The sequence below is a fragment of the Leucopleurus acutus genome (assembly GCF_964270905.1).
Source record: "Leucopleurus acutus genome assembly, chromosome: 12".
Taxonomy (NCBI): domain Eukaryota; kingdom Metazoa; phylum Chordata; class Mammalia; order Artiodactyla; family Delphinidae; genus Leucopleurus; species Leucopleurus acutus.
In genome coordinates, this window is record NC_139154.1 from 53,990,352 (window position 1) to 54,007,052 (window position 16,701).

Here is a 16,701-nt window from a genome sequence, read left to right on the forward strand (position 1 = left end):
AACCATCCCTCAAACCCCTTACTGAAATGCAATTTTTAAAATTCAAACAGCAATTTTTAAAACCTCAAAATAGTTTTGAGAATTTTGTTTGTTATAAAAGAAAACTTTTTGGTTGTGAAAGAGAGCTCTCATGCTCTTCCTCAGAAATTGCCATCATGATTAAGAAGAGTCATAGAAAGCAAATCATCACAAACCACCTTTGATTAACATTTCATTTAAACTTTTAAAGTATCAATATTTTGAATATCTTCCTTTGACCCAACATTACTAGACGTGGGTCTGTTTCTTACATGATGAGAGAAGAAAGAACTTGGTTGAAGACGTTCAAAAATAGAGATGGGTTTGAGCCTATGGCTGAGGAGAATGACCTGCTACCAAGTGCCCAGTCAGAAACTGGACCCACAGAGGCGCACTGGTCTGCATTTGGTAGTTTAAGTATATATAATCCACATAAGACTGAATTTGTTTCTTTTGGGGCAGTCGCTTCAATAAAAAAATGCATTTCTTCTCATTTTCCATTAGGTAAATGAAGACAGTTCTGTTCAGCAAACACTTGAGTACCTGCTCTGGGCAGGTCCTGTGTTAGATGCACAAAGAGGAACAACTCTTCGTCTCTGCCCTTGGGAGCTGAGAGCCCATGGGCATTTAAGGCAAGATGACCCCTTAAAATAGAGTTTCAAATTAGCTAGAACTGACTTAATCATGCCAAACAGATTCAGAGATCAATTTGCAGAGATACTGCAAGTTAAATGAAGTTATTAGGTGAGGGAGTTGTGATTAAGCTCAAAAATGTAAGAACTCACCATTTGCGAGCACCTCAGAAAGCAAATAGCCATCCCCAGTGTTGGTTCCATGTATATATACTCTCTATTCCTATTCATAAATGCAATGAAATACATGTTAACAAAATTAAAAAGAGAAAACGGCAATTTAAGTACAAGAAACCCTTCTTGTGTGTGTGGTTTTTTTGTTAATGAATGTTAAGACTATTCTTTTTCTTCTCAAAGCAGTTATTTCACTTGCCACTTAGTTTGGGTTATTTTTGATTTTTCACATATGAGAAGAGTTTTATGGGATCAGCCTTCCTGTTACAACGATACTAAATGAACCTCGAGTAAAAACAAACCAAAAAAATAATAAAACTAACATATTATGTGTATATATGTACGTAAACTATTTTTGTATATGTGTGTATATATGTGTTTATATGTATACACAGGCATGCAAACACACACACATACACACACATACTACTATTATTACTTTGCTGAAGAGGAATTCGAGTCCATAATAAAGCTGCTTTATAATTTTGATTATATCATTTACTCATAACCAATGGTGACTCTGATGTTTCCAATATGTCAATTTCCCATAATCAATAAAATAAGTAAATTAGGCAAACCCATGGTGGAGCAAAAAGAACTATGATGGTTGGTTCCTCCAGACCTTCCTTTTGTAGGTTTGATGATCACTGTCAAAGCAAAAACAAAACCAAAATCTTAACAGTGAATATTGGGAGTTCCCCGGTGCTCTAGTGGTTAGGATTCTGGGCTTTCACTGCTGTGGCCCGGGTTCAATCCATGGTCAGGGAACTGAGATCCCACAAGCTGAATGGCACAGCAAAAAAAAAAAAAAAAATTAATAATATTAGATACCAAGAGAGGAAATGTTAGATACTGCAACTGGGTCTTCATTGAAGGATGTGCTAATTGTATTGATGCTTTTTGAGATCTGCCTAAATCAGAGAGTGATCCTAACCGGTATTTGAACATTTTATGTTGAGTGGTGTTTCCTGAAGCAATAATGTCCCCAGATTTCCATGGTAAAACAGCCTCTCCAAAAGACAGAGAGGTTTGCTGTTTAACAGTGAAGGCAGGACTCCTACAGAAGGAAGTACCAAACTGTTATTGATGGCAAGAAGCTTAAGCATTCCTAAGATAAACACCTTGATTTTTGACTGAGGAGGTAAATTCAGTCAAATGAGATTCCCACAGCATATCTTTGGCATGCAATCCACAGCCAGATTTAAATCCTATCTATGCTAGTTGTAGTCATGAGATCCTGGGCAGGTCATATACATCTATTTGAGCCTCAATTTTCACATTTGAGAAGGAGAGATTTTACCACCTTCTTCAACTACCTTATAGAGTTGTTGTAAGGATCAAGTCTAATAGTACATGTAGAAGTACTGTGTAAAGACCTTATAAATTAATATTATTTTACAGTTAAACAAGATTCTTCTCTACAGTTGTCTTCAGACTACATGTTTACATGGTTGTGTTCTTTGGAGGCTCTAAATCCAACATTTAACTAAATTTTGTGTCAAAGAATTAAAAAAAAGAAATATTCACAGGGGTTTTTCTTACGCCTGGCACTGTGTGTGTATAGGGTCAGTTCTGCTCTGTTTTCTAACATTAGCTATTCTCACTCTGTTTGAAAATAGGTAGACAAGATTAAGAAACCAAATGGGTAAAATGTAAATAAGCTTAGAGAAAAATAGGTCAAAGTATAAATGTGCTTAAGAGGCTGACTCTTGGAAGAATTTATTTTACTACAGGGAGACGAGGAAAATAAAAATTAACTTTTCATATAAAAAGGACTCCATTTATTTGACAACTAGAATGTATTTTATAGCGATTGAAGGTGGTAATGATAGGAAACTACTTGGAATTTAAGGCTCATTCAGGAAATATCTTCCTCCATGCTTCATCCAGAACTTGCTTGCTGAAGTTTAGAGAGTACTCAGACCTCAAACAACAATATTTATTCTCTTTTTAAAATGTTAATGGCAAGCACGTTGGAATTCACATCTATTTAAGTGACTTGCAGTTTATACATAATAGCATAAGGAAAGCATCACATGGGGCATTCTATAAGGCAGTTGACCTGAATGCTTCAAAAATAAAATGTCTTAAAAAAAAAAAGGAAAAAGGATGAAAGGAGCAGTTATGGATCAAACAGAACACAACAGAATGCAGTGTTGTAAACCTTGATTGGATTCTGAACCAAAGAATAAATAAAGCAGACATTTTTGGAGGGCAACTGTGGAAATTTAAATGTGAACTACATATTAAATGACATGGAATGAATGTTAATTCACTCCAGTATGATAATGATTTTATGGTTATGTAGGAGAATGTCTTTATTTTTAGGAGATAGCTGGTGAAGTAGTTAGGGCTATTACAAGTTAATCGCTAAAGGGATGTTCCCTATCAGCTTAAATTATACATCACGGCCCATCTCTGGGAAACCTGCCTCCCAGGTAATGAGCCTTAAGCTAAAATACCTTTGTTAGCTCATAGGAAACATCCTGACCAGGCCCACCTGTGAATGACTGCAGGCAGGAAGAAGTTAACACACCCCTTCCGGAGGCTGACCAGAACCAGGAAATGTTTGACTTTACTCCCGCCCCTTTTAGTATAAAAGAAGCCTGAATTCTAACTCAGGCAAGATGGTTTTTTGGGACGCGGGTCTACCATCTTCTCGGTCTGCTGGCTTTCTGAATAAAAGTCGCTATTCCTTGCCCCAGCAAGTCTCTTGATTTATTGGCCTGTCGGGCAGTGATCAGTATGAGCTTGGACTTGGTAACAAATTTTGGTGCAGTCAGCCAGGAGCCTTGCTGCTCGTGGCTAGCCAGCCCTGGTTGGGGAATTTTCAGTTAAGGCCCTAGCAGCTGCAGGGGTCACTTGCCCTGAAGATCCTCCTTTCAGATTTCCCCAAAGTGGCACTGGTTGCCCCAACGCTTGGCAGTTGGAGCAAGGGATCAACACTTGGGAGCCGATGGGCTCCAGACAGCAGGTAAGTCACTCTGGTGAGTACAGTTGGCACTTTCTTTCCTCCCTGGGACTTTTTCTCTGGAATAAGCCAATTTATTTTGTATTTGAGCGGGCTACCCTGTTGATGAGAGAGAAGGGTTGTTGGACTTTTACCCAATTTGTGAACTGGTTCATTTGTTTCTTTGGATGATAGCATTTGTGTGTATAGTTTGTGTTTTGCTTGTCTTGAATTTCTGTCTTTAAAAATGGGGAACGTTTCAACTATCCCTAAAGAAAATCCTGTGTGGCACATTTTGGATAAGTGATCTTATTGTAGCTATGAACCCATGGGTGAGAGGAAGATGATATTTTTTTGTAAAAATGTGTAGCCATTGTACCTGTCAGGAGTTTAGGCAGGGTTATCCTGCCGCCCTGTGCACCATGTACTGCTACTCTTGCTGTGTTAATTGCACAATTTATGGTCTCCTGTGTCGTTGGTGTATGTAAAACCCCAAGACCAAACTTGAGGGTTTATTTAGGATTTTATGTTTGTCCTTTGGATTTTTCATTTTATTTTGTTTGGTACTGTTTCTCTATTTACAGCCAAATCAATTCTGTGATATTTAAAACTTTTTTTTTTAACATCTTTATTGGAGTATAATTGCTTTACAATGGTGTGTTAGTTTCTGCTTTATAACAAAGTGAATCAGCTATACATATACATATGTTCCCATATCTCTTCCCTCTTGCATCTCCCTCCCTCCCACCCTCCCTATCCCACCCCTCTAGGTGGTCACAAACCACCAAGCTGATCTCCCTGTGCTATGCGGCTGCTTCCCACTAGCTATCTATTTTACGTTTGGTAGTGTATATATGTCCATGACACTCTCTCACTTTGTCACAGCTTACCCTTCCCCTTCCCCATATCCAAAAGTCCATTCTCTAGTAGATCTGTGTCTTTATTCCTGTCTTACCCCTAGGTACTTCATGACCTTTTTTTCTTTTCTTAGATTCCATATATATGTGGATTCCATATATATTAGCATACGGTATTTGTCTTTTTCTTTCTGACTTACTTCACTCCGTATAACAGACTCTAGGTCCATCCACCTCACTACAAATAACTCAATTTCATTTCCTTTCATGGCTCAGTAATATTCCATTGTATATATGTGCCACATCTTCTTTATCCATTCACCTGTTGATGGACACTTAGGTTGGTTCCATGTCCTGGCTATTGTAAATAGAGCTGCAATGAACATTGTGGTGCATGACTCTTTTTGAATTATGGTTTTCTCAGGGTATATGCCCAGTAGTGGGATTGCTGGGTCATATAGTAGTTCTATTTGTAGTTTTTTAAGGAACCTCCATACTGTTCTCCATAGTGGCTGTATCAATTTACATTCCCACCAACAGTGCAAGAGGGTTCCCTTTCCTCCACATCCTCTCCAGCGTTTATTGTTTCTAGATTTTTTGGTGATGGCCGTTCTGAATGGTGTGAGATGATATCTCATTGTAGTTTTGATTTGCATTTCTCTAATGATTAATGATGTTGAGCATTCTTTCATGTATTTGTTGGCAATCTGTATATCTTCTTTGGAGAAATGTCCATTTAGGTCTTCTGCCCATTTTTGGAATGGGCTGTTTGCTTTTTTGTTATTGAGCTGCATGAGCTGCTTGTAAATTTTTGAGATTAATCCTTTGTCAGTTGCTTCATTTGCAAATATTTTCGCCCATTCTGAGGGTTGTCAAATGGAGGAAAGAATCAGGAAAAAAACCCAAAAAAACCCTGTCTGTTCTTGTCCAAGAGTGGGACATTCCCAGGGAGAAGAGAAAGTTTCCACTTGACTCCTAAAATCACCAAAAGCTACAAATAGAAGTGTCTTTTCCATAAATACTAGTAAAAAGGGTTTAGCCATCTAGACAGGTGATCCTGATTTCTCCCATCTGCCAGAAACCCAATTTGAATCCAATCTCTTTTGTAACGGATGGGTTTTACATTGTTATACCTGATTCATGGCTGAAATTTTGGAATGGGAAGTATGAGGTTCCTGTGTTTGTATGTGTGTTATAGATGCATGGCACTGCCAAAATTAATTTGTAAAAGAGCTCTATTTAATTAGCTTAAAGGAAATTAAGCACTTATATAAATACTCAAACATAAAAGACTGGCCAGAATGAATTTTGGGTTCATGTGATCTAGGAAATATTCAGTATTGAATTAATATCTGGTATTAAAGTTAGCTTAAGCTTGCTTGTTTGATTAATACAGACATGTCTTTAGAGTCATCAATTTAGGTATAATACATTTATGGTACCTAGGTCTACTAGAAATAAAATAAGACCTTATTATTCCTGTTACAAAGTTTGTCAGCAAGAAAGATAACAATATGACAAAGCTTTTAAGTAAATAGAGGTAAATGAGGTAAGAGTTTTAGATAAACTCTATAGGAATAATTATGTTTTGGGAATGTCTAACTAAAATAGTCTCTCCAGATTTTCATAACTTGAAACTAAACTAAGTTAAATGAAGAGAATTCATTGACTATCTGGGTCATTTCAAATAGGATAAAATATTAGAACATTAATTGCTGGGCAGTCTAAGTTTACCTAACTTTGCCTTCTTAGGAGAGGAAGACTAAAGCATACGTTTGTCAATCAGGAAATTCTAGTATGACAAACAGATATGGATATTCATTGGGTTTTTTTTTTTGCGGTACGTGGGCCTCTCACTGTTGTGGCCTCTCCCATTGCGGAGCACAGGCTCCGGACGCACAGGCTCCGGACGCACAGGCTCAGCGGCCATGGCTCACAGGCCCAGCCGCTCCACTGCATGTGGGATTTTCCCGGACCGGGGCATGAACCCGTGTCCCCTGCATCGGCAGGCAGACTCTCAACCACCGCGCCACCAGGGAAGCCCTCACTGTATTATTTTTAAGGCTTTTCTGAAGGTTTGTAGTTTTTAAAAGTTGTGGGGAAAAAAAAAATTACTGCTTCTCTTACTGGAATTCATCAAGACAGCAACCATGAAAATAAAAACAAACAAACAAAAAAGCCAAGCTCCATTTGCAGAGAAACTAGAAGAGATCTGAAATACTAGGCCCAACAGAGGAAAGATAAAAGCATCAGAGATTGATCAGAGAGGCTTGCAGGAGAACATGGAGAGAAGTTGCTGTAGTGGAGAGGGATTTAGCAGCTGCAATATAAAGAAACAAAGAAACAGCAGGCAGCGACAAATACCCCTCTCAGCACAGAGGGGCACAGTCTGAAGTGCAAATCCTCAATCCATTGTTTAAAACCAAAGGAGTGGATACCAGCAGGTGGTGGTAGCTTCCTGGATCTGGTCTGGTTCTGAGAAGCAGTAGGGAAGGAACACACAGATGGAATATTGGCAAGAAGTGATCTGTCTCTAAGATAGCAAACTGCTAGAGAGTCCTTCTGATGGAAAAAAAAAAAAAAAAAAATCCCACAGTTGCCAATCCCTGCCAATTAGCCTTTGGTAAGCAAAGTTACATGTAAAACCTAGGATCATAAGACAAATTTCACCTGGCCTGGATATTATCCTGGCTTCTTTCCTACAGGAACTTCCTACAAATTTTGGATAAGAACTCAAAATTAAAATGGTTAAGACAAAACAAAAAACCCAGAACATACTAGAGGGAAAAAAAGGATAGTTAAATGTGAGACCTCTCACCAGAAAAACAAACAAACAACGCTGTTACAAAGCTAAGAACTAAAGCCACTTAATGAATTCCTGATCCCAGAAACCATGATAATAATAAACATTTTTTTAATATCTTTATTGGAGTGTAATTGCTTTACAATGGTGTGTTAGTTTCTGCTGTACAACAAAGTGAATCAGCTATATGTATACATATATCCCCATATCCCCACCCTCTTAAGCCTCCTTCCCACCCTCCCTATCCCACTCCTCTAGGTGGTCACAAAGCACCGAACTGATCTCCCTGTGCTATGCAACAGCTTCCCAGTAGCCATCCATTTTACATTTGGTAGTGTATATATGTCAGTGAATGCTTATTGTTTTAAGCTACTAAGTTTTAGGGTGTTTTATTACACAAAATACCCTACTTGGTGATTAAACCATAACGTTTGGATTATCTTCTCTACTGCACAGAAATAATTTGCACCTCTATCAGATAAAAATCATTTGCATCTTAACAAATTTTCAAGTTAGCATCTGGGCCCTAATCCATAATAAATAGTATATCAAACAAAGTTACATTCTCCTAGAAGAGTTTTTCAACATCTGCACTACTGACATTTTGGTGTGTATAATTTCTTGTTGGAAAGGGGTGGGGGCTGTCCTGTGCATTGTAGGGTATGCCACTAGATGCCAGTAGTACTCCGTCTCCCCTCTGAAGTTGTGACAATCAAAAATGTCTCCAGATATTTCCAAATGTCCTCTTTGGGACAAAATTGCTCTTGTCTGAGAACCACTGCTCATGCATCAGAATCATGTGGAGGTATTGCTCAAGCACAGATTGCAGGACCCCATCCACAGAGTTTCTGTCAGGGTGGGGAGGGACTGAGAACTTGCATTTCCAATGAGTTCCCAGGCAGTGCTGAGTGCTGATGCTATTAGCTGAGTACTGCATTTGAGAATTGCTGCTCTAGGAAGTCAGCTAACTCCTAAGCCGCTCTTTAGACACTGCTCTAGAATGACATCCAAAGGACAGTGCAGCCATCTTTTGCCTTATTTCCAGGTTCTGGATGACTTTTCTTAGTAATTCTTTCTAAAGAAATATAAGGTGAATGCCATTCTACATAGTTATAAAGGTGAACACTGGAACAAATCTCTAAATCTTTCTAAATATCAGAATAAATACAAAAACCAAAACAAAGAGATTCTCTATGACTTGTTATAAAAGTAGAAAACAGAACCTAAAATAAGACAGAACTAAGTTCAAACATATCTGTCATATAAATATAAATGGGCTAAACTCAACGATTTTTTAAGAAGATTCTCAGACTGATAACAAAGAAAAATTCAATTTTATTATGTGTACATGAGACTTCTCATGAGTGATTCAGATGGTTAAAAAAATATAGGCAAAGATATAACGGGCAAATGCAAAGAGAAAACACTAGTCATAAATATAATATCATACAAAATTAAATTTAAGGCAAAAGGCACAAAAAGAGACAAAGACAGGCTGATTTTTAATGCTAAAGGATACAATTCACAATGAAAATTTAATAATTGAGTATTTTTGCTCCAAATTACAGAGCATCAACATTTATAGAACAGGAACTAAAGGCAATTCAAGGAGAAATACACAGAAATATATTAATGGCATAAGACATTTATTTTCACCTTACTCAGCACATGATATACCAAGCACCAAGTACACAAAAAATAAGTTGCTTGACCTATGCCATCTAGTAGAGTAGCCACTGACCACATGTGATTATTGAGCACTTGAAATGTGGTAAGTCCAAATTGTGGTGTGCTATATGTATAAAATGTGTCAGATTTCAAAGACAGTGCACAACAAACCAGCTAAAATATGTCATTAAGAAATTTTGTACATTGATTATATGTTGCAATGATAACATTTTGATATAATGAGTTAAAATTATTTTTAATAATATATTTTATTTACCATTTTTTTCACTTTCTTAACATAGCTACCATAAAATTGTAAATTGTGTATGTGACTTGTGTTATATCTCACGTGGATAGTGCTGCTCCAGAAGAACTAAAAAATCAACAAGGTAAATCTGAATAATTGAAACAGCTAATACATATATAGTGGTTATTTCATTCTAGACACTGTTCTAAATGCTTTGCATATATTAATCCATTTAATCCTTACAACAACCCTTAGAGGTACATGTTATCATTATAGCCATTTTACAATGTGGAAACTGAGGCATAGAGAAGTTAAGTAATTTGCCTAAGATTCCAGTAATGAATCTGGGATTTTAATCCTGTTAGTCTGGCTTCAGAGTCTGTACTCTAAACCATGATGTTAAAAATTGATATATATACAGGGAGGAGCTTCAAGATGGCGGAAGAGTAAGATGCAGAGATCACCTTCCTCCCCACAGATACATCGGAAATACATCTACATGTGGAACAATTCCTACAGAACACCTACTGAACGCTGGCAGAAGACCTCAGATCTCCCAAAAGGCAAGAAACCCCCACGTACCTGGTAGGGCAAAAGAAAAAAGAATAAACAGAGACAAAAGGATAGGGACAGGACCTGCACCAGAGGGAGGGAGCTGTGAAGGAGGAAAGGTTTCCACACACTAGGAAGCCCCTTCATGGGCGGAGACTGCGGGTGGCGGAGGGGGAAGCTTCGGAGCCGCGGAGGAGAGCGCAGCAACAGGGGTGCGGAGGGCAAAGTGGAGAGATTCCCGCACAGAGGATTGGTGCCGACCACCACTCACCAGCCCGAGAAGCTTGTCTGCTCACCCGCCGGGGCAGGCGGGGGCTGGGAGCTGAGGCTCGGGCTTTGGAGTTCGGATTGCAGACAGAAGACTGGGGTTGGTGGCATGAACACAGCCTGAAGGGTCTAGTGCACCACAGCTAGCTGGGAGAGAGTCTGGGAAAAGGTCTGGAGCTGCTGAAGAGTCAAGAGACTTTTTCTTGCCTCTTTGTTTCCTGGTGCGCAAGAGGAGGGGATTAAGAGCGCTGCTTAAAAGAGCTCCAGAGACAGGTGCGAGCTGCAGCTATCAGCGCGGACCCCAGAGACGGGCATGGGACGCTACGGCTGCTGCTGCCACCACCAAGAAGCCTGTGTGCGAGCACAGGTCACTATCCACACCTTCCCTCCTGGGAGCCTGTGCAGCCCGCCACTGCCAGGGTCCCGTGATCCATGGACAGCTTCCCCGGGGGGAACACATGGTGCACCTCAGGCTGTTGCAAAGTCACGCCAGCCTCTGCCGCCCGCAGGCTCACCCCGCGCTCTGTACTCCTCCCTCCCCCCGGCCTGAGTGAGCCAGAGCCCCCGAATCAGTTGCTCCTTTAACCCCGTCCTGTCTGAGTGAAGAACAGACGCCCTCAGGCAACAAACACACAGGCGGGTCCAAATCCAAAGCTGAACCCCAGGAGCTGTGCGAACAAAGAAGAGAAATGGAAATTGCTCCCAGCAGCCTCAGAAGCAGCAGATTAAATCTCCACAATCAACTCGATGTACCCTGCATCTGTGGAATACGTGAATTGACAACAAATCATCCCAAATTGAGTAGGTGGACTTTGTGAGCAACGATATATATATATTTTTTTCCCTTTTTCTCTTTCTGTGAGTGTGTATGTGTATGCTTCTGTGTGTGATTTTGTCTGTATAGCTTTGCTTTTACTATTTGTCCTAGGGTTCTGTCTGTCATTTTTTTGTTTTTTTTAACTTTAAAAACTTTTTTCTTAATAATTATTTTTAATTTTAATTATTTTATTTTATTTTATGTTATTTTATCTTCTTTCTTTCTTTCTTTCTTTTCTCCCTTTTATTCTGCGCCATGTGGATGACAGGCTCTTGGTGCTCCAGCCAGGCGTCAGGGCTGTGCCACTGAGGTGGGACAGCTAAGTTCAGGACACTGGTCCACAAGAGACCTCCCAGCTCCACATAATATCAAACAGTGAAAATCTCCCAGAGATCTCCATCGCAATGCCAAGACCCAGCTCCACTCAATGACCAGCAAGCTACAGTGCTGGACACCCTATGCCAAACAACTAGCAAGACAGGAACACAACCCTATCCATTATCAGAGAAGGTGCCTAAAATCATAATAAGGCCACAGACACCCCAAAACACACCACCAGATGTGGACCTACCTGCCCACCAGAAAGACAAGATCCAGCCTCATCCACCAGAACACAGGCGCTAGTCCCCTCCACCAGGAAGCCTACCCAACCCAGTGAACCACTGGGGGCAGTCACCAAAAACAATGGGAACTATGAACCTGCAGCCTGCAAAAAGGAGACCCCAAACACAGTAAGTTAAGAAAAATAAGAAGCCAGAAACACACAACAGATGAAGGAGCAAGGTAAAAATCCACCAGACCTAACAAATGAAGAGGAAATAGGCAGTCTACCTGAAAAAGAATTCAGAAAAATAATGATAGTAAAGATGATCCAAAATCTTGGAAATAGAATGGAGAAAATACAAGAAACGTTTAACAACGACCTAGAAGAACTAAAGAGCAAACCAACAGTGATGAACAACACAATAAATGAAATTAAAAATTCTCTCGAAGGGATCAATAGCAGAATAACTGAGGCAGAAGAATGGATAAGTGACCTGAAAGACAAAACAGTGGAAATAACTACTGCAGAGGAGAATAAAGAAAAAAGCATGAAAAGAATTGAGAACAGTCTCAGAGACCTCTGGAGCAACATTAAACACACCAACATTCGAATTATAGGGGTCCCAGAAGAAGAAGAGAAAAAGAAAGGGTCTGAGAAAATATTTGAAGAGATTATAGTTGAAAACTTCCCTAATATGGAAAAGGAAATAGTTAAGTCCAGGAAGCACAGAGAGTCCCATACAGGATAAATCCAAGGAGAAACATGCCAAGACACATATTAATCAAACTATCAAGAATTAAATACAAAGAAAACATATTAAAAGCAGCAAGGGAAAAACAACAAATAACACACAAGGGAATCCCCATAAGGTTAACAGCTGATCTTTCAGCAGAAACTCTGCAAGCCAGAAGGGAGTGGCAGGACATGTTTAAAGTGATGAAGGAGAAAAACCTACAATCAAGATTACTCTACCCAGCAAGGTTCTGATTTAGATTTGACAGATAAATTAAAACCTTTACAGACAAGGAAAAGCGAAGAGAATTCAGCAGCACCAAACAGGTTTACAGCAAATGCTAAAGGAACCTCTCTAGTCAGGAAACACAAGAGAAGGAAAAAACCCACAATAACAAACCCAAAACAATTAAGAAAATGGTAATAGGAACATAAATATCGATAATTACCTTAAATGTAAATGGATTAAATGTTCCAACCAAAAGACATAGACTGGCTGAATGGATACAAAAATAAGACCCCTATATATGCTGTCTACAAGAGACCCACTTCAGACCTAGGGACACAAAAAGACTGAAAGTGAGGGGATGGAAAAAGATATTCCATGCAAATGGAAATCAAAAGAAAGCTGGAGTAGCAATTCCCATATCAGACAAAATAGACTTTAAAACAAAGACTATTACAAGAGACAAAGAAGGACACTACATAATGATCAAGGGATCAATCCAAGAAGAAGATATAACAATTGTAAATATTTATGCACCCAACATAGGAGCACCTCAATACATAAGGCAAATACTAACAGCCATAAAAGGAAAAATTGACAGTAACACAATCATAGTAGGGGACTTTAACACCCCACTTTCACCAATGGACAGATCATCCAAAATGAAAATAAATAAGGAAACACAAGCTTTAAATGATACATTAAACAAGATGGACTTAATTGATATTTATAAGGCATTCCATCCAAAAACAACAGAATACACATTGTTCTCAAGTGTTCATGGAATATTCTCCAGGATAGATCATATCTTGGGTCACAAATCAAGCCTTGGTAAATTTAAGAACAATGAAATCGAATCAAGTATCTTTTCCAACCACAATGCTATGAGACTAGATATCACTTACAGGAAAAAAATCTGTAAAAAATACAAACACATGGAGGCTAAACAATACACTACTTAACAACCAAGAGATCACTGAATAAATCAAAGAGGAAATCAAAAAATACCTAGAAACAAATGACAATTAAAACACAATGACCCAAAACCTATGGGATGCAGCCAAAGCAGTTCTAAGAGGGAAGTTTATAGCAGTACGATGCTACCTTAAGAAACAAGAAGCAACTCAAATAAACAACCTAACCTTACACCTAAAGCAATTAGAGAAAGAAGAACAAAAAAACCCAAAGTTAGCAGAAGGAAAGAAATCATAAAGTTCAGATCAGAAATACATGAAAAACAAATGAAGGAAACTATACCAAAGATCAATAAAACTAAAAGCTGGTACTTTGAGAAGATAAACAAAATTGATAAACCATTAGCCAGACTCATCAAGAAAAAAAGGGAGAAGACTCATATCAATAGAATTAGAAATGAAAAAGGAGAAGTAACAACTGACACTGCAGAAATACAAAGGATCATGAGAGATTACTACAAGCAACTATATGCCAGTAAAATGGACAACCTGGAAGAAATGGACAAATTCTTAGAAATGCACAACCTGCTGAGACTAAACCAGGAAGAAATAGAAAATATGAACAGACCAATCACAAGCACTGAAATTGAAACTGATTAAAAATCTTCCAACAAACAAAAGCCCAGGACCAGATGGCTTCACAGGCGAATTCTATCAAACATTTAGAGAAGGGCTAACACCTATCCTTCTTAAACTCTTCCAAAATATAGCAGAGGGAGGAACACTCCCAAACTCATTCTACGAGGCCACCATCACCCTGATACCAAAGCCAGACAAAGATGTCACAAAGAAAGAAAACTACAGGCCAATATCACTGATGAATATAGATGCAAACATCCTCAACAAAATACTAGCAAACAGAATCCAATAGCACATTAAAAGGATCATACACCATGATCAAGTAGGGTTTATCCCAGGAAGGCAAGTATTCTTCAATATATGCAAATCAATCAACGTGATACACCATATTAACAAATTGAAGGAGAAAAACAATATGATCATCTCAATAGATGCAGAGAAAGCTTTTGACAAAATTCAACACCGATTTATGATAAAACCCTGCAGAAAGTAGGCATAGAGGGAACTTTCCTCAACATAAAAAAGGTCATATATGACAAACCCACAGCCAACATCATCCTCAATGGTGAAAAACCAAAACCATTTTCACTAAGATCAGGAACAAGAAAAGGTTGCCCACTCTCACCACTATTATTCAACATAATTTTGGAAGTTTTAGTCACAGCAATCAGAGAAGAAAAAGAAATAAAAGGAATCCAAATTGGAAAAGAAGAAGTAAAGCTGTCACTGTTTGCAGATGACATGATACTATACATAGAGAATCCTAAAGATGCTACCAGAAATCTGCTACAGCTAATCAATGAATTTGGTAAAGTAGCAGGATACAAAATTAATGCACAGAAATCTCTTGCATTCTTATACACTAATAATGAAAAATCTGAAAGTGAAATTAAGAAAACACTCCCATTTACCACTGCAACAAAAAGAATAAAATATCTAGGAATAAACCTGTCTAAGGAGACAAAAGACCTGTATGCAGAAAATTATAAGACACTGATGAAAGAAATTAAAGATGATACAAATAGATGGAGAGATATACCATGTTCTTGGATTGGAAGAATCAACACTGTGAAAATGACTCTACTACCCAAAGCAATCTACAGATTCAATGCAATCCCTTTCAAACTACCACTGGCATTTTTCACAGAACTAGAAGAAAAAATGTCACAATTTGGGAACACAAAAGACCCCGAATAGCCAAAGCAATTTTGAGAACGAAAAACGGAGCTGGAGGAATCAGGCTCCCAGACTTCAGACTATACTACAAAGCTACAGTACTCAAGACAGTATGGTACTGGCACAAAAACAGAAATATAGATCAATGGAACAGGATAGAAAGCCCAGAGATAAACCCACGCACATATGGTCACCTTATCTTTGATAAAGGAGGCAAGAATATACAGTGGAGAAAAGCCAGCCTCTTCAATAAGTGGTGCTGGGAAAACTGGACAGCTACATGTAAAAGAATGAAATTAGAACACTCCCCAACACCATACACAAAAATAAACTCAAAATGTGTTAAAGACCTAAATGTAAGGCCAGACACTATCGAACTCTTAAAGGAAAACATAGGCAGAGGACTCTATGACATAAATCACAGCAAGATCTTTTTGACCCAGCTCCTAGAGAAATGGAAATAAAAACAAAAATAAACAAATGGAATCTAATGAAAGTTAAAAGCTTTTGCACAGCAAAGGAAACCATAAACAAGACGCAAAGACAACACTCAGGGGCTTCCCTGGTGGCGCAGTGGTTTAGAGTCTGCCTGTCGATGCAGGGGACGCAGGTTCGTGCCCTGGTCTGGGAGGATCCCACATGCCGCGGATCGGCTGGGCCCGTGAGCCTTGGCCGCTGAGCCTGTGCGTCTGGAGCCTGTGCTCCGCAACGGGAGAGGCCACAACAGTGAGAGGCCCGTGTACCGCAAAAAAAAAACACCAAAAAAAGAAATCATAATATTGACACCAAAACCCAATAAGAATTGCCCCAAATAAGAAAACTGGAATAATCTCATTTATGAATATCAGGGCAAATCTGAAATATTTTAAGCACAGTGCAAAATATGAAGGTTCATACCAGGAATTTAAGAATGGTTCAGTATTCACTTATCTATGAATATGTGATTATGTTAATAAAATATAAACAGGAAAATTATACGACCATCTTAATAAATGCTAAATAAACATTTGATAAAATTCGACACATATTTTGATTTTAAAACTTTTGAAAATAAAAATAGATTAAAAAAATAGATGAAAACTTCTAAATGTGTTTAAAATTTATCTATCTCAACCACTAACCAGCAATATACTTAGAAAACACTGTAAGCATTGTTACTAAAGACTCATCTAAGATAAGAAGGCCTATCATCATTATTATCTAACATTCATTGCCTTTGAGAGGTGTTAGGTAATACAGAAGATAAAAAAGAAAACAGGAGTATAAATATTTTAAAGTTGGCAAAATAATCACTTTGAAGTGACCATATTGAGAAACTCAAGAGAATCAACTGAAAACTTACTACAAACAAAAAGAAAAACCAATAAGATAGTTGGGCATTAAATTAATAGACAGAAATAACTGTCATAAATACAGACAGTAATCAGAAGATAAAATAAAAGACCTCATATACAAGTGACAAAAATAGTTAAGATATCAAGGAAT